Raw genomic sequence first — 25,746 nt, 5'->3', positions numbered from 1 at the left:
TCTCTCCTCCTCCCCCGTCATCTGCTCCTGTGTGCTCTGGTCAGATATATCCTTTTCCTGAAGCTGCAGATTCAGTGCCTTCCTTTGAGATACATTCTGGAAGCAGGTTTTATTCCGAAATTAACTCCTGAAAAACTTGCTCTTAGGAGTTAGCGACCGAGGAATTAGATTAGGTTACACATGCCTTTTTCATTTGAATCAAGTGATACTTTTGTTCATTTCACCTCAGTGGCAGTATGTGGTCTGAGACTTAGACCAGGAAAGCAACCCTAGGCCATCAATTTTGATATTAGCGCTATCCATTTCTTTTCCTCTTCTGAAGACATTTTCTCTATCAGAAGTAGTTTTATCTCTTAATCGACCTCATTTATAAAAATATTCTCATCTTACTTGAAAATCAAATTGTCACACTGATTCAAGAACCGCCCTATTGAAATCATATAAACATATATTCTCTGGCACTTTACCATGACATGCTTTTATTGAGTATATGTTCCTCATTTTATCATATAGATGTATTAAATTCAGCCAATGTGTGAGTGACCACGCCTTGCACTCATACTGGTTATTTGTCATTGGCAGACGCCATAGAGATGTTCTCTATGCTATGTTCTCAAGGCCCACACATAGCTTACTTCATTCCAGCAACCTAAGCATGCTATTTAAAAATGTAACAATCAAAAGTGTTGATTACAGCCATATAAAGCAACAAAAGCACCCCTTTTTAAAAATGAGATATTTTATTTTGTTGACATACACCATGCAACTGCTTCTACATGTACAGTGCAGTGGCACTGACTGCCTTCTTCTGATTGGACAACCAGGCTTACTTTCCTACTCTGAGTTCTTCCTCCATTCGCATACACTCACCATCCTAAATTTCCTGTCTAATCTCCAAGCGCCTCTTGACCATTTCACCTGATGGCGATAGCTCTTGAATGAGCACAAGGGTCAAGGCAGACGTTCTTTACTACTTAAACGCTAAACTATTGTTCAGTTTCAAGACGATTCCCGGGGAGATTCTTGGTTCATAGTTTAAAGATTATCTCAGGGTTGATTCATTTCTACCTTTTCTCCCATCTTGGAAAATATAGGCAAATGGAGAATCCTGAGCAGTGTGGGAAATGGTTGAAGTGTGCAGGGAAACTCTGAGAACTGAGGAAAGTCACAAAGGTTTCCTCTATGGACTTGCTCTTGCACTTCAACCAATTCAATCAATGAATGAGAGGCCCTACCCCACTGTCTAGGAGCCCTGGTGACTAGTGGCTGTGAGTTGGGCTCTTAACCGTGGGGCTAGCTGTTGAAAACCAGCAGCTGCCCGTCGTGGGAAGATCAGGCTTTCTGCTCTCGGCGAGTTGCAGTCTTGGAAACTCCCAGGAGTCGTTCCACCCGGTCCTGTGAGCCACCAAGAGTCAGAATTGAAGCCACAGCAGGGAGATGAGTTGAATTGACCCCATTATCTGAGTAGGAAGGGAGAAAAATCAAGCTTTCTGATAATTCTTGGCTTCTAGAAGCATCTGTGTGTGTGTGTGTGTGTGTGTGTGAATGCATTACTGTATTAAAGATAGCTCCCCGTGTATACTTCCAAATGCTATGTTCTCAAATGTTTGCAGAAATGATTGGTTGCTAGTGACTCCATATGTTGCTATGTTTTATTTTGGGATATGTTAAAATCTCACTTGGTTTTCATTAAGCCACTTTCTCCCTCTATTTTTTGAAAAGTTAATTTTTTCCTTCCAAAGAAGTTGTTTGAAATGTAGTTAACATATCTTTGTTAGCTATTACTGGGTGGGGGGCATCTAATAAAACTACCTATTCTTGATATTTGAAGTATAGTTTTTCATATTTCACAGCCCTAAAAATTTGGGGCAAAATGATTATCTATGAGAATTATTGAGGCTATAATGATTAATTAGCCTCAAGCTTAGAACATCAATAATATGTTGCAAGTATCAAAGGCTTTGCTTATTTGTTTGTTTTTTGTTTCAGAAGCACCACTGTATATAAAAGGGAAAATTAAAATCTTTAGTGTAGCATGATATATACTAAATTTTTAAGCAACTTATTTAGTAGGTATTTTAAAATTCCCTAGTGATACAGTGGTTAAGGCACTGGCTATTAATTTCAGCATTGGCAGTTTGAACCCACTAGCCAATCAACAAGGGATGATATCGCAGTTTGCTTTGCTACAGATTTTCAGCCTAGCAGACCCCACGGGGCAGTTCTACTCTGCCCTGTAGGGTTGCCATGAATTAAAATTGACTAACTAGCAAAGGGTTTAGTTTTCCTATTTAATATTTCAATTAGTTGTGAAAATGTAGCTAATGGTGTAAATGAATCTAATTTTATAAAAATTTGGAATTTTCAAACTGAGTGCTGAATATAGATTTGGACACTTTGGCATTAATATGTTAAGAAAATCTCATTTCTTAGCTGATGGGCTGCAAAGAAGGTAAGAGTTTCTCTAACCAGGCTTAAAGGAATGCAAAAGTTCCAAGAACTTTTGTGTTGTTTCCATTTTGCCTGTTGTAATTTCAACCCCATTAATTGCCTGCTAAACAGTTCTGAGGCCTCTAAGGGATATTTCTCTTGCAAGTTGTAGACAACCTCTTTCTTGGTCTTTTTTTTTACTTCTTACTCTAGTCCCCCATGGTGAGCTCCCTGAATGCTGCCCATGCTCAAAAGCACACCCACCACTATTCGAACGAGCTGCTCTCGCCATCGGCCGATTGTTTCTGAGGTGAAGTGCCTCAACCCTGATTGCGCCCTTAGTTGCTTTTAATGAAATCTAATGTTGCAAAAGATGCTTCTATTTAATGCTCTAGCTCTTATTGTAGACTTTTTGCCCTGGAACCCTGTGGATCAAGGCTGGGATGAACTTTCCTGGTCAACATAGGTGCTGTACTCAAGTCACCTCTCCTTACTGACCTTGTCACTCTTCTTCCTTGGGTTCTCAAGTAGATGAGTCCCTTGACGATGGTGCAGAACATGCCCAAGGCTCAAGTCAGTGGTTCAATGAGTGAAGTAGAAATTATTACCACTGAACAATGGAACTTGCCATTTGCCGTATGCTTAGATGGTAGGATGTATAAGCAGAGTTTTAGATTTGCATAAAGCTTTCCTCAGGTTTTTAATAAGGATTCCTCCCACTCCCCACAGTGGTATTGGACAAGTTTATCTTTGTGAAATTATCACTGTATTTTTAAATTATTTGTACTCTCATTGCTTTATCCATTCTGGTCCCCACCCCCACCCTGTCCCATAGTTTTCAATTCTATGACTTTTTCAGCTTCCCCTCAAGGTAGTTCTTATTGTGAGTCAGCCAATTAATTACAATTGGTTACTCTTTTTTACCTCTTTAACAATGGGGTCATGAAATTTACAAATATCTAGTGATGTTGTGACACAAAGAGTCTTCTCTATGTAATTTTGTGTTTTGTCTTCTCCTTGAACTATTGCTGGAAAATCAACAGATGGGATTGTACATTGGCTCTCAGAGATATATTTAACTTGGAGGAAATTTTCAGCATGAACTATGTGACCGAACTTCACAGCCATCTGATTTCTAATTTAGTAATTACTGCATTAATTAGACAAGTTACTCTGCAGATGGCACTTAAGTTTCTTGACATATGTGCCCTTGTCATCTATAGCAGATGATATATGGAGTGTTTGTTCTTCACTATAGCATTTGTATATATGGGATGAAAAACAACTTTAAAGCTTTCTTGCCAAAGTCTCTGATTTTGTTTCAACCCAAGTGCACTTAGAAGCTGCATCTGTCCCTCTTTGGCTTAAATTTACACAGCTGTTGGCCTGCAGTGTTCAGTGTTATGCATCAGTGGTAGAAATGTGTTTCCTGCAAGTCTCATAATCTATAATATTTAAACCTTCTTCATTCTAAAAGCTGAATAATTATGGAACGTTTACAGCATGAGGAGCATTATTTTCAAATCAAATCTAAGATAACGATTATGATTTTTCATATAGTACCTTTTAGTCTTTACTAAAATATTTGGAGATAAAAATGTTTAAAAATAAAATTTATATACCACAAAATTTTCCCTTTGAGGACATCCAGTGAAGTGGATCTGGGGTACATACGTATTTTGTTTGGTGGCTGTCTCTCATTGTCTGTGTGTTTGCATTGGATACTAGTCTCAGGGTTGTAGCGAGAGTTGCATTTTGTTTATAACATACAGATAATAGAAATATAGAATATAACATACTTTCACATATATAAAGGTATGCATTCTGAAGAACCAGGCCACTGGGGGTGCTAGTCAGTAAGAGATAGTCCTTTTCCCCCCCTACTTGTGAATAGTCCTGACGATGCCAACAAGAATCAGTAGACTATTTGTCTCTCTCATTAATAAAGGTCAAGATTTCATCAGCTGGCAGACCTCGACGGGCGGTGATTTCAACTGTGATCACGTTTTCCCCCCTTTGTCTTCTCTTGCTAGTTACGCCCGAAGCCATTGGCGTCTTGCCCGCAGGCGGGGTCTTTATTGTTCTTCTGGCCGTCCTCTTCCTCTTCCTCCACAAGCAGCTGTATGTGGAAGCCATAGGAAGCCTCCCGTGCTGGGAACAGCGAGGGAGAAGAAAACACTCCAAAGAGAAGACCCTGGTCCCCAAGGGGCTGGGTAAGCATTTCTCTTCAAATCCTCCTGCGCTTGATAACTCACTGTGGTTTGGGTCAGGGCAACAGCGGCACCGTTTCCAGGATGAGCCCCATTAAGAAATCACACATGAGCTGCTTAGCAGCCTCTGTGGTGACGTGATGAATGCACACTGATAAAGCATACATTATCTTTATGGAAGTAATGCTCTCTGTGGTGTTGGAAGCGCAGATGGGGAAAAGCTGACTGCCACTTCCCGTCTTAGCTTTTTAGATGTCTATGCTGAGTTTCCCCTAACTAAAGCTTCTAGAGAACACACACACACACACACACACACACACACACACACACACACACACAGTTTTTTTTTTTTTGAATGATAAGAAACTTGGTATGTTTTAGCCTTGTTATTTAGGAGCACTGTTGTCATTGATCTCTAGTTGGCTGTTTTTGAGGTCTTCTGGGCTCAGGACCACTTCCACCCCTCATCGACGACCCTGTCAATTGTCTGAAGGGAGGTTTTTAGTCTCTAAGAGACTGGAATACACATCACTTACCCATCACCTTTAATTGGATGGGGAAAATAACATACTTAAAGGAATAATTGGCTCCTTGTTCTTAAAGGACAGACTCTAGTTTCCTTGCCCGTGTGTGTCAAATTTTGCCATATGGGACGTTGGCATGTAGTTATAGTCTTCGGCACACAGAATCTGGCCTTTTTAGAAAAAGAAAAATGAACATGGAATAGCTTTGCTCTTTATTAGCAGTCTGCTTCTCCCCCTCCCCCTTTTACATCCACAGGCCATAGGACACATGAAGGGAGTGGTCAAGGAACTTTATTATTATTATTATTATTTTAATTTGAGCAGACCCAAGGTCTTGCAGAGGAACAAACACAAAATGAAACACTTTCTAGTCATGTTGCCTTCTGGAATGTTGTAAATTAGCCTGGACCAAGGAAAATATTTGTTTTATTGGTATGGCAGCTTCTGTGGCCATAGGCAATGAAGCTTCTTAATTTTGTTATGAAAAAGGGCACCCTTTAAGAATAAAGTCGATGAGGAAGTAGTATGAGGGGGGGGGTACCCCACAAAAAAACCAGAAAGAAGCTGTTCTGGATGGAGCTTTCATAATACGCACTTTTCCTGCTAGGTGAGCATCCAACAGCTCACACTACGTTAGTGCACCCAGTGACATCGCCTGGGAAGGTTCTCCAGTGAGAGAACCTCGGTTTTTTATTGTTATTTGGGTTTTTTTCTTGATGGCTGATTTTAGAGAACAGTATGTGGCTCTGAAATATTGTATTCTGCTTGGGAATTGTGATGTTGAACACAGACTACAAGGACAGTGCTATGGGAAAAACTCAAGTGTATGAGTAGTTTTCTTGTTTCAAAAAAGGTGAAAAGTAGATTGCTGACAAACTTTGTTCTGGACATCCATCAACTTCCTGAATGGATGACAATTTTGACAAAACTCATGCACTTGTGCTCAAAGACCGACTAAAGACCACTGAAGAGATGGTGACGTTATCTGGACTATCTTGGAGCTTGGTTCAGCGAATTTAATGAAAGATTTGGGAATGACAAGGTTGGCTGTGAAATTTGTGTCCAGGATCTGACTGACCAGAAAAAAAGAGTGTCGAATGGAAACATGCTGTGCTTCGAAAGAACAGCTCTGAAATGACCCAGACTTTTTTTCCCCCAAGGTGACAAGACATGGTGCTATTCTTAGGACCCCCAAAACAAACATCAATCAAGCCAGTGGAAGATGCTATTGTCACCTCACCCCACCCTACCCTCCCAAAAAGAGCTCGTTAAGTGAAATCAAAGATCAAGATGATGCTCTTTTCTTTTTTTTGATGTGAAGGGGCTATTACATTTGGAGTTTGTTCCACCAGGTCAGACTGTTGATCAAGCTTTCTATTTAGAGGGTTTTGAAAAGATTGCGACAAAAAAGGCCTGCTTTGTGGCAGGCGTGGTACTGGTTTTGCTACCATGAAAATGCACCTGCTCATGTAGCCATTTCTGTGTGCCAGTTTTTGGCAAAAAACAGCATGCCTCTCTTGCTCCATGCACCTACTCACCTGACCTTGCTCTGTGCAACTTCTTTTTGTTCCACAAATGCGGGAGGCCATGAAAGGACAGCAGTTTGACTATGTAAAAGAGGTGAAGCAAGAAATGAGGGAGGTGCTATCAGCCCTCCAAACAGATGAGTTTGAAAAATGATTTCAAGAATGGAATCTCAGATTTGACCAATGTATTGCGTGTAATGGAGAGTACGTTAAAGGTGATAAGGTTGTTTTGTAAAAAAATTTAAATACATAGCTTTGAAAAACGTCTGTCTTTTTTGTGGGGGAGGGGTACCTCCTTGTAGTTACCTATTGATGCACAACAAATGACCTCCAAATTCAGAAGCTTAAAATTACAACTATTTATTATCTTGCAGTTTCTGAGGATCAGGCATTTTGAGAGTGCTTGGTTGGGTGTTTTAGCTCAGTGTATCCCGTGAGGCAGTCAGAGGTTCAGCTGGGCCTTGGGACATCTGAAAGCTTGACTAGGAATGGGAGATTGGCTTTCAGGTTGGCAGGAGGTCCTAGTTCCTCACCACATGAACTTCTCCATCGGACTACTTGAATGTCTTCAAGATATGGCAGATGACTTACCCCCAGAGCAAGAGACCCAAGAGATGAGAAAAGAGCAGGCCACAGCTCCTTTTATGACTTTGTCTTAGAAGTCATACTCTGTCACCTTTGTCACATTCTAGTAACTCACTAAATACAGCCCATGCTCAGGAAAATGAAGGGAGGGTCATCAAAGGGTTTGTAAATCCACTTTAAAGCCATCACTGGGATAACACTGGAAGTGATACGAACTGCAGCTCCACCCCCGGGATTGATTGGGCATTGCTGCGATTGCAGTGCCATCTTTCCTAAACTCCCCTTGAGATTTCTGACTCATCTTCTGAAAATAGAATGGAATATCTTAAATAGAGTTTATCCTGCAAAATCTGGGGTTTATGAATGGTTTAGCCATTTGTGTCCCAGTGAGCACAGATGAATAGGATAAGCAGATTTCTGCTGGGTGATGGGGTGGCATGGAGGCAGAATTCACAGCAACGATACTTTTCACACAACTGACACTAGTTGTGTGATCTTTAAAAAAAAAAAAAAAAGGAACCATTCTGAACTTCATTTTCCTCCCGTGCACATTGAGATGATTAATACATCCTTGCAGGGTTGATCTAAACGAATTCATTTTGTAAAGATAACAGCATGGTGGGTGTTCACATGCAACTTCTAACTACAGCTATGCCGCACTAACAGCATGAGAACGGCTTCTAGGAACGACCGCACGTGTGCGTACATGATGTTCATCACTTAAATTGGGAACTTTAAGTTGTGCTGCTTTCTCCTTTGCAACCTATAATGGGTACAGAGAATCAAGTTTAGAGCTATTAAGAGTATTTCCTTTTTTTGGTCTTCTTTGACATGTCATCTGAGTAATTTAGAGACAATTATGAATTATACTTGCAAATAAGGTGAGGCTTAACGTTGGAGTGAAACAGTAGCAATAAAGTTTGAGTCAGAAGCTGTTATTAGTTCAAGAAATCCTGAAAAAGCGAAGTCTCACACGCAGAGTGCAGTCGCACGAAGGTGCTTTGATAACCGTGTAACCAGGAAAACCTCCAATGGCTAAAGTGCAAGCGCCTTGATTTTGCCATTTCTTCTTTCAAATGTTTAGAAATTACTGATTCAAAGTCTTTGAAAAATACCTTTCATTGCCAGATTTTACCTAACCTTTGTGATTTGCCCTAATTATCAAGCATGGATTTCTCAGTGAAATTGGTATGTTCTTAGCATATTTTGATGAAGGTAAAGAAGGAAGAAAGGAAAGGAGGAAAGGAAAGGAAAGGGTGGGAGGCCCAAACCTGCCAAATTCAGTACCATCAAGTTGATTCCAACTCATAGCAACCCTGTAGGACAGGCTAGAACTTCCTTGTGTTTCCAAGACTGTAACTCTTTCAGGGAGTTCAAAGCCCAGTCTTTTCCCTGAGGGGTTTGGATGGCTGGTGGTTTGGAGCTGCTAACAATAAGGTAGCCTCTATGCCATCAGGGCTCCCGGTGGACAGATAGACAGATGGGCGGAAAGAAGCATGGTGAGAACGAAGCTAGCTTTGCCCTTAACTGGCCAGGATTCTCTGGGCTGCTCACGGCAACTCTCTGGAACTCCAGTCGTCCTCGGCAAATCGGTGGACTGGACTTGGCCTCTCCCCATTCTCACTCTGTGATCCTGTTTCATTCTTTGGGCAACCTGAGATATTTCTTAGAGGCCTGATGAAGGTGTCAAAAATCCAATTGGAACCATATGAATTTGCTGCTTTGGTAGATCAGAAAGCAGCGGTGTCCTTCTGAGGAAGAGAGTCCCTCCTTTCATTTGTATGGAAACGCCACAGCGACCAGAGCGATACTTTATTGTCTGACCTTATTATGCAAACTAATTTACTGGAGAAGAACACCTCCTTGACCTTTCTGCAGGCTACATGTTTTTCAAATTTGGAAGGATTTACACATGTAAGTCTATATTTATGAAGGAAATTGTTTTCTTCCTCCTAACAAGAGAAATAATAACAATACAGTTAATGATAATTGGTAGCTGTCATTTATTCAACACTTATTGTTTCTTTGTGGAGTTCCTGGGTGATGCGCACCATTGATGCACTCGGCTGCTAACTAAACTGTTTAGAGGTTCTCGTCTACCTAGAGCAGGGGTGGGGAACCTTTTTCTTTCAAAAGCCAATGGATATTTATACTGTTGTTCTCGGGCCATACTAGCCAAACATTTGATTAACTCAGCCTGAATGTGATGGCTGGAGCTGCTTCTTGTTGACGAGCCATGTGGTATTAGCTGACATTGATAGTTTCGTGGGTCTTACATAGCCCCTTTGCAGGGCATTCCCCATCCCCGAAGTTAAGATCCAACAATCTACTTCTGAAAAATCAATGTTGAGAAAGCCTGTGGAACATAGCTTTACTCTAACACACTTGAGATCAGGAGAGTTGGAATTGTCTTAACAGCAATTGGTTTTTGTTGTTTATTTTTGGTGCCAATAAAGAAAACTTTATTGGAATAGAGCCATGCCCACTTTACATACTCTTTGTGTCTGCTTTTGTGCTCAGGGACAGACTGAGGAATTGGGACAGAGACATTACAGCCTACAAAGCCTAAAATTTCTCTCTAGTCTTTGAAAGAAAGTCTATTATGTAAGTAATTATTTATACATTTTTAGTTGTTTTTTTGCTATTGTGGCTAAAGCTGCCATGAATAATCTTCTACATGAATTTGGTGGTCACCAGCACTCATTCTTGGGGTGAAATTACTAGATCAAAAAGCAAGAGTAAGTTTAACTTTCATAGATAACTGCCAAGTTGTTTTCCAAAGTATGTAGTACTTAGTAACACAAGGTTGGTAGTTCAAACCCAACAACCACTACTTGGGAAAAAGATGAGGCTGATGGCTCCCATAAAGATCTACGGCCTTGGAAACCAGGTGGAATCCAGTTGATAGTAGTGGGTTTGTTTTTCAGTGGCTTATTGCCATTTAGAAGGATCCTTGGTGGTGCTTGAATATGCTCTCTGCTACCAATCAAAGGTCAGCACCTTGAATCCAACTGGGGCTCTAAGGAAGAAGGATGTTCCAGTCTGTTTCCTTAAAACCCAACAGAGTAATTGTAGTCTGCACTATAGGGTTGCTGTAAGTCAGGATTGAGTCAAGGACAGCATGTTTGATATTTTGGGTTTATTGCCACACACTTTTAAAGTATTTTACATGCAGTATTTCTTTAAGCAAGGCACATGCACCGCCCATTGATGTTATATACTTGCATTGAGAGAGAGTAGAAACTCCGTGGAGCAAAGAAGTAATTGTTTAGCTTTGGGATAAAAAATTTAGTCATATTGGGGACACATGGCAGGGAGTTAGTCTGGTCTGAATCCCCCCACAGCGGGGTGAACCAAGAAAGGAACATAACAGATCAGCAACAGGAGCAAAGCCAAGCCACAAAGCCCCGAAATAGATTTCAGGCTAGGAGGGGCAGTCCCTGGAATTCCCCCGAGGACCAGTGGAGAGAGAGTCAGAAAGGTCAGTGGACAGACCTGGAATTACATATGGTTTTTGTTTTTGCTAGTTATTATTATCTTATTTGATTTTACTTATTTTTCTTTTTGTTCATTCTCTTGTTTTATTTGCATTATTGTTGGTTTGCCTACCTATATAAGATAGACATGTGAAGCAAGCTCAAGGAAAAACCAATGGGACTGACAGTTCTGGAGGGACTTCTGGGGAGGAAGAGGCAGGGGGAGGGAGTGGTGAGGAAACAGTGCTATTAGACAGGGGAACAACTAGGGAATTAAAATCAACACTAAGGAGGACATAGGGATGTTAGAGCAGTATCAATCTAGCTGAGAGGAATTACTAAGAGGAAGAAGGGTGAGCATGATGGTGGGGCAGGAGGAAGGTAAAAGGAAACAGGAAAGATTTAGGAAGCAAAACTATGGACAGAGGTATAAATATAAGTGTGTATGGGTGTGAATACATCAATTCATAAAAATAGAGGTATTGGCCTATGTACATATATTTATATGGCAATAGCTGAGGAAGTGGACAGACTTTGGGCCTCTGCTCAAGGCCTGCCTCAACACAAGAACATTTTGTTCTAACAACCTGGCATACTGTGATGCTCACCCTCCAGCACGATTGCTGAAGACAAAATGGGTACATAAGCTCATGTGGTGAAGAAAGTGGATGGTGCCCGACTATCAAAAGATACAGCATCTCAGGTCTTAAAGACTTGAAGTTAAACAAGCAGCTACCTAGCAGAGAAACAAGTCCACATGGAAGAAGTTCACCAGCCTGTGTGATCATGAGGTGTCATCGGGATCGGGTAACAGGCATCAGAAGACCCCAAACCAACCAACCAAAAAAAACAACAAAAAAACCCATACTGTTGAGAATGAGGGGTTTTTAGCAGAGACCCAAAACCTATTTGTAAACAATGGGATATCCACTCCCAGAAGGGTCACAAGGAAGGGATGAGTCAACCCGGGCACAGTACAGCACTGACGAAACACACACTATTCCTCTGTTCCTTGACGCTTCCTCACCCCCGACTATCAGGACCCCAGCCATACCTTTCACTGTGGGCTAGACTGGAGCATGTACATAGGTACAGATAAGAGATAAAAGTTCAGGACACATGGAATTCAGGAACAGAAATGAGAGTAGCAAATACAAAGAGGGTAGGGGGAAAGTGGTGAGAGGAGGGGAGGAAGGGGCAACCTATTGCAATGATTAACACATAACCACATCCCCCACCTCACCCCACACACACCAGGGGGGTGATCAACAAAAGCAGGGAGACAGCGGTCAATGTGAGATATGAAAACAATAATAATTTCTAATTTATTAAGGTGTCACAAGGGTGGGATGGGGGAGAGAAGGGAAACGAGAAGCTGATACCAAGGGCTCAATAGAAAGTGAATGCTTAGAAAATAATAATGGCAACATATGTACAAATATGCTTACTACAATTGGTGTATGGATTGTTGTAAGAGCTGTAAGAGCTCCTAATAAAATGATCTTTTAATAAAAATATTAGTCATAAAATATATAGTGAGATAATAGTCTTTATAGAAGTCTTGAAGGTGCGGGGAGAGAGAGAGAGAGAGAGAGATGGAGGAAGAGGAGGAAGACGAAGAAGATAGAAGAGATTTTCTTGTCTGTTTTCTTTCCTTATTAAGGGGAAGATTTACAGGTTGGACCAAAGAAGTTCATTTTAAGAGTCACACATGTGGCAAGGGCAGGTAATATAAAGGCAGTTAACTCCTAGACAGGGAGGGAAAGAAAAAAAACTGCTTCCGCTGTGAACAAGAGCAGCGAATGGTTTGGAAAGAAACAGGGAGAGATCCAGAGGGCTTGTTAAATTTCCCAGGTCCCTGTGAGGGTTTCAGATGGTGGCAGGGGGCAGGGTGGTCCCGGCGTGTGGTGAGAAGATAGGGATCCAAGCCGACTTGCTTCCCTGCCCCACACGGGCCTGGGCTGGATGCAGTGGGGCTGGACCCTTTCAGGTAGCCCCTCATGTGTTGGTGACCCCCCCAACCATAAAATTATCTTCGTTGCTGCGTCGTCACTGTCAGTTTGCTGCTGTGATGAATCGAGTGACCCCTGTGAAAGGGTCATTTGACAGGTGGAGAACCGCAGTGCTGGAGGCCTGAGGACTTGAAAAGACCTCTTCCCTAGGAGATGGGGGCGTGAATCACCCAAGACCTCCTGGAATCAAGGCAATTTCCCCAGAGCGCAGGCTGTGCCCAGCATCTGTGCCCGGCACAGGGCCCCCTCCCTTGAATGATTCGGCATTTGGTTTAATATTCTCTGTTGCTGTGTGACAGCCCTTCACAAGGTTAGAGCCTGCTGTTGTTAGGTGCACCTGAGTGAGTTCCGACTCATCTGACCCTCTGTACAACAGAACAGAGTCACGCCCGGCCTGCACCCTCTCCACAATTACTCTCGGGTTTGAGCCCATTGTTGCAGCTGCTGTGTCAATCCATCTTGTCAAGTCTTGTCAAGGGTTTCTTTTAAAAAATGTTTTGGCTGCTCCTCTGCGTTACCAAGCATGATGTCCTTCTCCAGGGACTGGTCTCTCCTGATAACCTACCCAAAGTTCACGAGACAAAGTCTTGCCATCCTTGCTTCTAAGGAGCATTCTTGTACTTTTGCCAAGAATGATTTGTTTGTTCCTCTGGCAGTCCACAGCGCGTTCAATATTCATTGCCAGCACCTTAGTTCAAATGCATTAAGCGTTCCCTGGTCTTCCTTATTCATTGTCCAGCTTTCATATGTGTATGAGGTGCTTGAAAGTACCATGGCTCGCATCAGGTGTACCTCAGTCCTGAAAGTGACATAGGCCTTGCAAATTGTATCTGCTCCTGCCTAGAAAGATTGCTGTCCCGGATTTCACATCTGAGCAGTTCCCAGGGAATTCTGCAAGGGTAGACGTGGACTCCTCCTGATGGAAAATACGAGGCTCACCTCTTGTAGGTCTGCAGGCATCACAGGAAAGACAGCACTTCATGTTAAATAAGCATGGCTACTTGTGTCTGATATTCTGTGGAGAAAGGTCATTGTGGGTGGAAGTGGATTGGGAGGAAGAACTGACTATCCAAAATAAAAATGGCTGAGTTATTTTGGTGGACTAGGAGAAGTTTTACAATTCAGTTTGCTGCATTGACCACTAATGACAGAAGACCTGATGAGCTGTAGAAAGACATAGAGATTATCATTCATGAAGAAATCAAGGTTATTAAAAATATAGGAAAGAAAGGAAAGAGAAGATCAAAGTATATGTCAGAAGAGACCCTGAGATCAGGTACAGTATAAGGCATCATCAGAACAAAAAAATCTTACCATAGTGAATGATGGGGGGAGTACAGAGTGGAGATCCAAAGCCCATTAGTAGGCCACTGGAGATCCCCTTGCAGAGGGGTCTCGGGGAGGAGATGAGCCAGTCAGGGTGCGATGTAACAACGATGAGAAATACAACTTTCCTCTAGTTCCTAAATGTTTCCTCCCCGCTCCCACTACCATGACTCGAATTCGACCTTGCAAGTCTGGCTAGACCAGAGGAGGTACACTGGTACAGATAGGAACTGAAAATACAGGGAATCCAGGGCAGATGAGCCCTACAGGACCAGTGGTGTGAGTGGCGAAACAGGGAGGGTAGAGGGAGAGTGGGTTGGAAAGAGGGAACCGATTACAAGGAACTATATGTGACCTCCTCCCTGGGAGACGGACAACCGAAAAGTTGGTGAAGGGAGACGTCGGACAGGACAAGATATGACAAAATAACAATTATAAACTATCAAGGGCTCATGAGGGAGAGGGGAGCGGGGAGGGAGGGGAAAAATGAACTAATGCTGGGGGCTTAAGTGGAGAGCAAATGTTTTGAGAATGATGAGGGCAATGAATATACAAATGCGCTTTACACCATTGATGTGTGTATGGATTGTGATAAGAGTTGTATGAGCCCCTAATAAAATGATTTAAAAAAAAAAAAAGAAGAGACCCTGAAGCTTGCTATGCATCATAGAATAGCTACAGCAATTGGAAGCAAGGATGGTCAGGGAGTTGAATAGAGCAGCTTGAGAAGAAAAAGCCAAATAGTATCATGAAATGTAAAAGGACCTAGAATTAGAAAACCCCAAGGGAAAAACATGCTGAGCATTTCTGAAACGGAGAGAAATCAAGGAAAAATTCAAGCTTCACAGTGCAATTTTGAAAGATTCCTTGGGAAAAATATTAAATGATGCAAGAAGCATGAAGATAGGACGGAAAGAAAACAGTCACTGTACAAGAAGGAAGTAGTGGAGACTCCACCATTTCAGGAGGTGGCATGTGAGCAAGAAACAATGGTGCTGAAGGAAGAAGTACAAACTGCACTGAATTCATTAGCCCAAAACAAGGCCCCAGAAATTGATGGAAGACCCATGGAAATGTTTCAGAAACCCGAAGAAGCATTGGAAGCACTCACTTGTTTATGCTAGGAAGTTCAGAAGACAGATACCTGGCCAGCTGACTGGAAGACATTCATATTTGCAAACGTTCCACCACAAAAGGTGACCTAACAGAATGCGCAAACTATATAATGATATCCTTGATATCACATACAAGTACATTTTGCTTAAGCTCCTCCAATGACAGCATCACATTGACAGGGAACTGCCAGAAGTTCAGTCCGGATTCAGAAGAGGACATGGAACAAGGGGTATCATTGCTGATGTCAGATGGATCTTGGCTCAAAGCAGAGAATCCCAGGACGAGGTTTACTTGTTTTTCATTCACTATGCCAAGGCATTCGGCTGTGTTAATTATTACAAAAACTATGGCTAACCTTGAGAAGAATGACAATTCTGGAACATTTCCTTGTGCTCATGCGTGACTTCTACATGAATCAAGAGGCAGCTGTGTGCACAGATCATGGGAATACTGCATGGTTTAAAATCAGGTTGTAGTCTCTCACTGTACCTTTTCAGTCTGTGTGCTGAGCAAATCATCAGAGAAGCCGCATTGTATAGAGAAGATTGTGGCCTCAGGGTGGGAAGGAGGTTTATGAACAGCCCGAAGTATGCAGATGCCACCACATTGCTTACTAAAAGTGAGGAGGAAGTCGAAGTGCTTGCTGATGAAGATCAAAGATTGTAGCCTTCAGAATAGATTGCAACTCAATGTAAGGAAAACCAAAATCCTTACAATTGGATCAATAGGTAACACAATGATAAATGGAGAAAAGTTCGAAGTTGTCGAGGATTTTTGTCTTACTTGGATCCACAATCAATGCTCATGGAAGTAGCCGTCAAGAGATCAGAATACAGATAGCATTAGGTAAATCTGCTGCACAAGACTTCTTTAGACTAGTGAAGAGCAAGGATATTACTTTGAGGACTAAGGTGCATCTGACCTAAGCCGTAGTATTCTCTATTGCATCTTATGCACGTGAAAGTTGGACATTGACTACAGAAGACTGTCAAAGAATTGATGCATGTGAATTGCGGTCCTGGAGAAGAATACTGAAAGTACTGTGGACTGCTGAAAGGACAAATATATCTATATTAGAAGTATGGGCAGAGTGCTCCTGAGGGGGAAGGATGACAAGACTTTGCCTTACCTACTTTGGACATATTGTCAGGAGAGGCCAGTCCCTGGAGAAGGACATCATGTTTGGTAAAGTGGACAGGTGGCAATAAAGAGGAAGACTCTCAGAGAGATGGACTGACACAGTGCTGCAGGAATGAGCTCGGGCACAGGAGCAATTGGGAGGATGGTGCAGGACCAGGCAGCATTTCGCTCTGTTGGGCAGAGGGTCACTCTGGGTCAACCGCAGCTCGATGGCCCCTGACAGCAACAAGAACAGTTGAGGTTTAGTTTCTCCGTGCAGTCACGGACATGGCAAGGAAGTTGTAGAACAAGAAGAGACTACTACAAGGAAATAAGGAGACAGCTTGTAGTAACAAGACTAGTAAGAGGGGTAGTTCTTCCTTAGAAGTTGGCAAAATGGCCCAGCTAACTCATCTTTTCCCAGGACCACCCCCACCTGCTACTTACATGGCTAACTACAGGTTCAGCAGGAGCCTTGCACCCTGGCCCAGCCATCCTTTACCCTTAGGGGTGGGCAGATCATTATGGGACACTATTTTAAGATATTGTCAATATCACATCTGCATTTAGTTCAGAAGGTGTAACTTCTCCATTGTGTAAACCTAGGATCAGCTTCACTCTAGAGACGAAGAACCTGAACTGTAGAGTGCCGAATTGGGTTCCAGAGAGCCAGGAGTCAGTCAAGACGTCACTCTGGTGGTCAGGGCTTCAGTGCCCCATTTGGGCTCACATCATCTCTTCCGAAGAAACTCTGCTGGCGCAATGATTAAAGCACAAAGGCTGGAAGATCCCGTTCACCAGCTGCTTCACCGGAAAAACCGTGACAGATGGCTTCCACTTCTTCCAAATGGAGCATGGAGAATGATTTTTATAAAGTGATGTAACAACAGCATGTTTTATACTCCTGTAAGCCCAGTTGAAACACAAAGTTTCAACTCTGAGAAATCAAATTAAAAACTAACAGTATATTAAAACAGATACAATGGAATGGGCAATATGGCCAAGTGGCAGTCTATCCAAGGTGATTCGAAGATGCGCCAGGGTGGAGTTCCCCTGGTAGAAGCCTCATGGCCCCAGTGCTCCTGCTCCGACGGTGTCCCAGATGCATCAGTTCACTTCCTGGTTTTGCTTGTTTGTTTTGTTTTAAAGTCACTTTGAGAAAACGTCTATAAGATGATGCAAGGCTGTCACATTACAAACAACTTTAAATGAATGTATATGCAGGATTCTGAGTGTTTTGCAAACTTTAAATGCCTTTGGCCAAGACAAGAGTCTAACTAATCCCTTCTAATGATCATCCTTTCAGGTTGTCTGTACAATTTTGACTACATTCCATGTTCTAAAAATTGTATGCCTAGATGAAAAACAGAAATGACAAATTTTACCAAATGGTCTGAATCAGAATCAGAAACCTCTGTCACAATAGAAAGTATCAAAGGTGCTGTGCGGCACACACGCATTTGGAGGCTCATTTTCACGTCTCCGTGCAATGGAAAGGCCATCTCGCCCTGGGTTCCTCTCACAGGAATCCAGCATCCGACACCGATGCGGTTGATTGATTCAACCTAGACGGAGAAAGGGGTCTCTGAGAATAATGTAAAATCAGAACAACACGTACTCTTGTTTCCCAGGAGGCTGGGGTTGCTCTTGTTGGCACTGTGGCTTTTTTCACCCAGGTTTCAGGATTTGTGGGTAAAGTGACATTCTTTTGGGCTTAGACTACTTTCTTTTGGTGCATTTGAAATAATTCCAATATTTTGCAATAAAAAGGCTCCGCATTTATCTTCTTTCCTTTGCCTAGTAGGATCATTTAAAAACAGATGAGTACTATGGAGATGCTTTGAACACTCAAGAGACCCAAGCCAACAGGCTTTCTGACCTCAGGGCCATTTGTTGTACAGTGAGAGATCGCCTCATCTTCTCAACGGGAAGATCTCCGCCTGTGCCCCCTCCCCCGTTTTGGCCATGGTTTTAAATGGTGGCATTTGCGCCATAGACAAAATAAGACACCATATTAAGGATAGTAACTAGAGTGGGAGGTGTCTTTCTTACTATTCTCAGTTGTGAGGGATTTCCTTTTCAGTTTCTAACATTTTAATTCTCAGAGAATGCACATTTCTCTGTGTTTTACTGAGGGGAACTTGATGACATTGGTTGGTAGACATTCTTTACTGGTGAACCGACCTAATACATGAGTGAAAAGTTGAGAATTGAGGCACTGTTAAAAAATGGTTTGGAAGATAAGACAAGCCTTTGTGTTGTGTCTAGTTACTTTAATTGGTGATGTGATTAAGGCACAATAAGTCCGAATTGATTGCATTATCCCATTCCAGTATCCTGGAAAGATCTATGTGTTTATACTAATACAGCTATGCCCACGACACTAATTTAACTCAGTTGGGTAGGTACAAATTCCACAGAACCCAGTGAGAATTTCCTGAGAATGTTCATTCTTGGTAGGGATTCTGTCTCACACCACACACTGTGCTAAGTGCTGGGGATCAACCAGAGAGGCAAGGCTCTGACTCGGCTGGAAATGACACTCTTTTGGTGAACACAGACACAAGCAAACAAACTAAAACAGACCAATAGAATAATTGTAGGTTGTTCCAAATGCTATAAGGGCCCCAAATGAAGGCGCGTTAACCGGGCACGTCTTGCTCGTTGCTGGGTGGGACACCTGAAGAGTCTGCAACAGCCAAGTGCGTGGGTGCTCTTGTGTTCTTCAGTGTGCCCTGGAAGGGAGCTCAGGAAGGGAGCTTCATTACCTAAAACAACAGCCACAACAAGCAGCTTTTTATTATTGAAATTTTCCAACCACAGGGAACTAGAGAGAATGGTGTAATAAACTCATGTACCCATCAACCAGCTTCAACAATTATTAACAAAGACAATTCATTTCTAAATGATACCCTCTTGTCTTCATTTCCTTGTTTTCCTTACTCATCAGGGGAGAAGTTTGTCCTTTAAAAATCTCCGTTCCTGTACTATTTGTTTTCTTGCATTTTAGACAAAGGGTGATAGCCCTGCTTTCTTGCCACTTCGGCAGTGGATCAGAGCCCCCTGGTCAAGGATGTGACCCGGCAAACTGACACATTAGTCACCTAGCTGATTGAAAGACACAAGATGAAAGGTCGGGGGAAACAAAAAGTCACTTGAAAGCCCCCAGGGTGGTGGAACCGTTATCTCTCCGCATTTACAATTGGCCTAGGAGCAAACGTGATTTCTCGTTTCGTTACATGTGGTACATGGTGAGCTCTCTTAGAAACAGATTCTTCTTGTGGAATTGAGCTTCCTCTGTGACAGGAGGATATTAATGAAAACAGATTCAAAGCTCTCTATAAGTATGAATTGTTGCAGAAATGTTTAACAGCTACGTTTTTTTTTCTTTTTTATATAAAAAGAATTCCTGTTGGTGTTGAGAATATGCGCAGCACAACATGCACCGGCACTCTCTACACGGACAAGGTCGTGCCATCATTGCATTCTCCGAGTTACTTACGCAGCCGTTCTCACTCTCCTCCTCTGAGCTGTTCCTCCTCCGTTAACATAAACTCCTGAGGGCCCCGCTAAGTTTTCTAGCTAATCCTTAGATGCTCTCTGTTTGGTCCCATATAGATGGGTCTTAAAAGGGCACCATGATCAAGGCAGACATTCTTTACTGGTTATGCTAACTATTGTTTGGTTTAAAGGAGACTCCAGGGGACCATTTGGGTTCAATGATCTCCGGGTGACAGTTTCAGGTTAAAGCCTAAATTTGAGAACTCCCTAAACACACAGCACAATTTTCAAATCTGTGGATAGATTTCCTTTATAGATTTTCACTGTACAAATGACTCTGTAACATAGGAATCAGTGGAAGTAAATCCAATGGAATTCCCCCATGAACTTGTTGAAGCCCTCTGGACTCTAAATCAAACATTTTGACAGAAACTTTGAAGCTTTTCTGTATGATTAAGGGATCCAGATACATCTCAATAAAACTTGCTAGTGCACGTATAAGCAGTCAGTAAATGTTTACTGCTTGGGTGATTGTGGTTCTTTGTTCACTCCTGTGGCAGGCAATCTCAAGGAGGATCAGGAAGGGCTTCAACAAACCTCCTTTAGCTGGAGATGGTGCGACTATCTCACCAACGTTCTTGATACCTTTGAAGGATTCCTGTATAGCGGCGATGAACATGTTGTATTCAAGTGTAAGTTAGAGCTTTGATCACAAGTTTAAAAGTTGGACATTTGTTTGTATGTGTAAAAGTTTGGAATCATTAGCTTAGATAAGTTAGAGCTTTGATCATAAGTTTAAAAGTTGGACATTTGTTTGTATGTGTAAAAGTTTGGAATCATTAGCAACAACCGTTCACTCGGTGATATTATCCAGAAAAACCCCCAAGATACGTCCTGTCTGCAGGATGCCGACATTGGCATAAACCCAAACCAAATTCACGACTGTGGAGACAATACCTACGCACAGTGATCCTGTAAGACAATGTAGAACTGCCCTTGCCAGTTTCTGAGAGTAAGTGTTTACACTCTTGGTGGGAGAAAAATCTCCATCTTTCTCCTGCAGAGCAGTTGATGGTTTCAAATGGCCGGCCTTGCAGTTAACATCCCATTGTGTCACCTCTATGTCACCAGACCTCCAGAGATTATATTTAAGGGGACAGTGGGTTCTGTCCTTCTCTTATCAGCATAGCAGTCACGCTCACTGAGACCCACACCGTAAATTGAAAGAAAAAGTATGCAGTCGGTTAGTAGGTTTCAAGGAAGAAAGATGATCATTTGAGTAGAATAGAGTTGAAGGCTCAGATTACTGTTCCTGCATCAAAGTGAGTTTCCACGAATTTATTTGCTTAACTAGTGAGTCAAGAAGTCAGTTTTAAACTAGTTTGTGTAATAGGCTTAACATTCTATCACCTTTCTTAGCCTGACAGATAAAAGGGAATACTTCCGTTAAAATAATTCCATTATTCTAAACCCCACGTAAGGAGCAAGTGCCTTATTCATGGAAATCTCGCCTTATAATGGCAGGCCTATGTTATTCCAGACTTTCCAACCGAAGCTTAAGGACAAGGTGACAGGTATTACTTGAAGTGTGTGAGTTCAGAATTCCAAAAACATTTTTGACATCTATTTTCTCATAGTTTTTGTGCTCTGGGTCCCCAAACAGTTCTTAATAATTAGGAACAATGAATGGCAGCTTGATAGAATGAAATTGCTATCTCCACTGCCCCACCTCCCCAAACCACCCAGTGAACGTTGACTACAAAATGCTCATTTACAGCTTCCATTCAACAAAAATACAGGCCACTTGATGCAAGAGATGATGAGGAAGAACACTGACTTCTTAGGGTATTAATCCCTTGAAGGCTTCTTGCTAAATTACTTTAAGACACACTATAAATTATGACCTTGTAATGCATATGACGGCGTATCCCCCCCCCCCCAAAAAAAACACCGGAAAAAAGCCCCACTGGGCAGTTCTCATAGTTCACATTTTTCCTGCTACGCGAGCATTGAGCAACTCCCTCTGAGTTAGTGTGCCCAGTGGCATTGCCTGGGAAGGTTCTCTCTTGTCACAGTGAATTTTCTCATAAAAGCAGTTTTGTTTGAACCTCATTTTTCGTGATGACTGATTTAAGAGAATAGCACGCGGCTATGAAATTTTGTTTCCTGCTCGGGGAAAAATGCCACAGAAACTGTGGTGATGTTTGAACACAGCTTACAAGGACAGCGCTATGGGAAAAAACTCAAGTGCACGAGTGATTTTCTTGTTTCAAAAAGGGTGAATGTCAATTGATGACAAACCTCATTCTGGACATCTGTCAACTTCCTAAATAAATGAAAATGTCAACAGAATTCATGCACTTGTGCTCGAAGACCAACGACGGAACATTGAAGAGATGGGGAAGTTATCTTGTCTATCTTGGAGCTCGGTTCTGTGAATTTTAATGAAAGTGTTGAGAATGAGAATGGTCACTTTCACATTTGTGTCTCTGGTTCTGACTGACCAGCACAAAGAGCTGGAGTGGAAACATGCCTTGCTGTGAAAGAACAGCTCCGAAGTCACTCAGACTTTCCCCCAAGGTCGTTGAAACCAAACATCCATCAAGCCAGTGCAAGACACCATCATTACCTCACCCCCAAAAATGCTTGTCAAGTCAAATCGAAGATCAAGACAATGCTCATTTTTTGTGTGTGACATGAATGGGATAGTGCATTTGGAGTTTGTTCCACCAGGTCAGACTGTTAATCACACTTTCTATTTAGAGGTTCTGAAAAGTCTGGGACCAAAAAAATGGCTGATTTGTGGCAGACTTTGGACTGGTTTTGCCGCCACTATAAAGCACCTACTCACATAGCCATCTCAGTGCACCAGTTCTTGGCAAAAAATCAGCAGGCCTCTCTTGCTCCATGCACCTTACTCACCTGAACTGTGCTCCTTGTGACTTCTTTTGTTTCTGTGACTGAAGAGGGACATGAAAAAAGACCGTGATTTGACTGTGTAGAAGAGGTGAAGCAAAAAACGAGAGAGGTGTTGTCAGCCATCCAAACAGATGAGTTTGGAAAATGTTTCCAAAAATGGAATTGCAAGTTTGAAAAATGTATTAAGTGTAATGGAGAGTACTTTGACGATGATAAGGTTGTTTTGTAAAAAAATTATATATATATAGCTTTGAAAAAAATTTGGTTTTTTTTGTGTGTGTATGTGTGTGCGTATGCCCTCATATATATCAACTCCCAAGTCACAGCAAATTAAAAGGAAAAAAAAGGTAAAGATCCAGGCATTGGTGTTGGACTTGCACTAAATCCTAACTCTAATTTAAGAACAATTGGTTCTTACATCATGGCCCTGCTTGATACTCACCTTCACAAAATGAACACTGAAGAGATGGGTTATACAACAAAACGTGGTGAAGAAAGTAGATGGTGCCTGGCTATCAATCAGAATAGTGTCTGGGGTTTTAATGGCTTGTATTCAAACAAGCAGCCATCTAAGTGAGAGAGTCAACTAAGTCCCAAGGAAGAAGCACACCAGCTTGTGTGATCCAAAGATGATAATTAACAAAATTTGAATATGGTGAAGAGAAAAGTATCAGAGCTAAAGTTGTGAACACTCAATTTTTAGAGTAATATGGAGGACAGTGGGAGCCTGTGCTAATCTAGGCAGACTAGAGAAACAAATTTATAGACACTCATATGTGTATAAGAAAGAGCTTTATATACAAGAGCAATTGAATATTGAGAAAACATCCCAGCCCAGTCCAGATTAAGTCCAATATTAGCCCATATGTCTAATACCAATCTATAAATTCCTCTTCAGACTCACACAACTCATGCAATGATGTTGAATGCAAGAAGATCACAGGCCAGTGGTTGGAAAGTCTTATGGATCCAGTGATGGTGGAAGCATCTCAGCTGGTGTGGATCTCTACTTGGTTCCTCCAGCACCACAGCTTTGGCTGTATCAGTATAGCTTCATCTGGCTTGTCAACAGGAATGTCTCACAGGGAGTGAGTGTGTGCTCTGCCTCCAGAGAGCTATTTATCTCCTTAGCATCTCCAAATGAGGCCATCAAGCTACCATCTGATTGAAGGCTAAACTCCACCACTTCACTCTTAATACTCTCAAATGGACAACAGATCATTTAACTACCACAGAGCCCCAAACCCATCTACAGAGTATCTAGGTACACTAAACCACTGGCAGATCAATTCTAGCCACAGTCAAGAGTCTTGAACAGTCTTACCACCTGGCAGAGACCATTGGAATCTTGATTATGCTGGATCCAATTCAATGCAGTTGATCCTTCTATAGACATGACCTGAATTTGTACTGGGGGCAAGTATATCCTACTTGTTCCATGACAGAAATTTCCTCCCTGACTTTTTGAATGTTGATGGGGGTCTTTTCCAAAGCATTATTTGTATTTTTGTCTTTATATTATTATGACTAACATTTTTAAGGTAATTATTCTATTTAGAATCTACCCCAAAAAAGCTAAAACTGACTAAAATAGGTATTTTTCATGAGACTGTGTTTAGAAATGAGAAACCAATAGGAAATGTCATTTTAGAGTGCGATGTTAGTTAGCTATGAGGAAGTAGCTTTCAACTATCTGTGGCTCATGCTAGCAAATACAAGTTAAAGAGAACTAGAGGATTATATATTTGGCTGCTAGCCACAAGGTCAGCAGTTTCAAACCACCAGCAACTCTTCTGGAGAAAAATGAGGCTCTCCACTCGTGTGAAGGATGTCAGTCTTGGAAACCCACAGGGGCAGTTCTATCCTGTCCTGTAGGCTCAATCTGAGTTGGAGTTGACTCGACGGCAGTGAGTTGTGAGTTTATACGATCAAAAGGCTCAAGGGATAGCTGTTGTTCCTTCTGAGAAATTGGAAGGACTGAATGAGAAAGAGAAGAGGAATAGATAACATTACTGACTTCAAATAGAAACACAACTAGCATTTTGGTTTAGCTGAAGAGACAATGTACACAGCAACTGTACAGGACTACATATTAACTATTCATGGAAGTAAAAGACATCATGCTTGGTGGAGTAGGAGGTCAGCAAATAAAGGGGAAGACCAGTAAGGAGGTATTTTGACACAGTGGCTGCAACATAACAATTCTTGTGAGGATGGCGCAGGACCAGGTGGTGTTCAGTTCTTCTGTACATAGGGTCACGACGAGTCAGAACCAACTCGATGGAACTTAACAATAACAACAACAACAACAACACGTAAATGTGTATTGTGTACAATGCATTTTAAACATATACACATTACATATATGCACATATATGTACATACATGCACATCTATCTATCTATCTATATACATTTATATTGTATTACAAAATATATCACAAATGTATGTGGAATTCCAGCTCTACTCAATTGCACAAGACAACCTGTAGCATCATGTTTAGAAAACAGCCCATATCAGTTCTTATGTGTAAAATTCCCTGCCAGTGGGAAGTGAACTATAAAAGCGTCTTTTCAAATGTCCTTTGATTGGGGCCACTGTGACTGGGCAGACCTGGCCGACATCATGTACCACCCACCTAACCCACTTATGTTTGCAGCCACAAAGATCCCATTAAGGCTGCTATTTCTGATGAGTTTTCAAAGAGATCTGATTAATGTTTGCCAGACACAGAAGTATTGACATTGTCGTGTTATTAGCATTAAGATTCTAAAAGCCCAGTCATCAAAGACTCTGGGAGACCTCATTTTGATAACCATTAATGAAGAAGATAAAATGTGTTGCAATAGTCATTTTAGTAATGAACATTTTTACTGCCTGCTTAGTTTGAAGCTTGTGAAAACAAATGAGCAAACCATCAGGAGAAAGAGTGAGCGGTTGTTCCGTGTTTGCTTAGCTTGAGAGTTCCGACTGAAGGGGACTGATGGGTTTGTTCTTAGATA

The sequence above is a fragment of the Echinops telfairi genome, unplaced genomic scaffold (genome assembly GCF_000313985.2).
Source record: "Echinops telfairi isolate 266 unplaced genomic scaffold, ASM31398v2 ScPeMD7_18;HRSCAF=68, whole genome shotgun sequence".
In the NCBI taxonomy this organism is placed as follows: domain Eukaryota; kingdom Metazoa; phylum Chordata; class Mammalia; order Afrosoricida; family Tenrecidae; genus Echinops; species Echinops telfairi.
The sequence above is the reverse complement of the archived record's forward strand: the minus strand, read 5'-3'. Positions refer to the sequence as shown.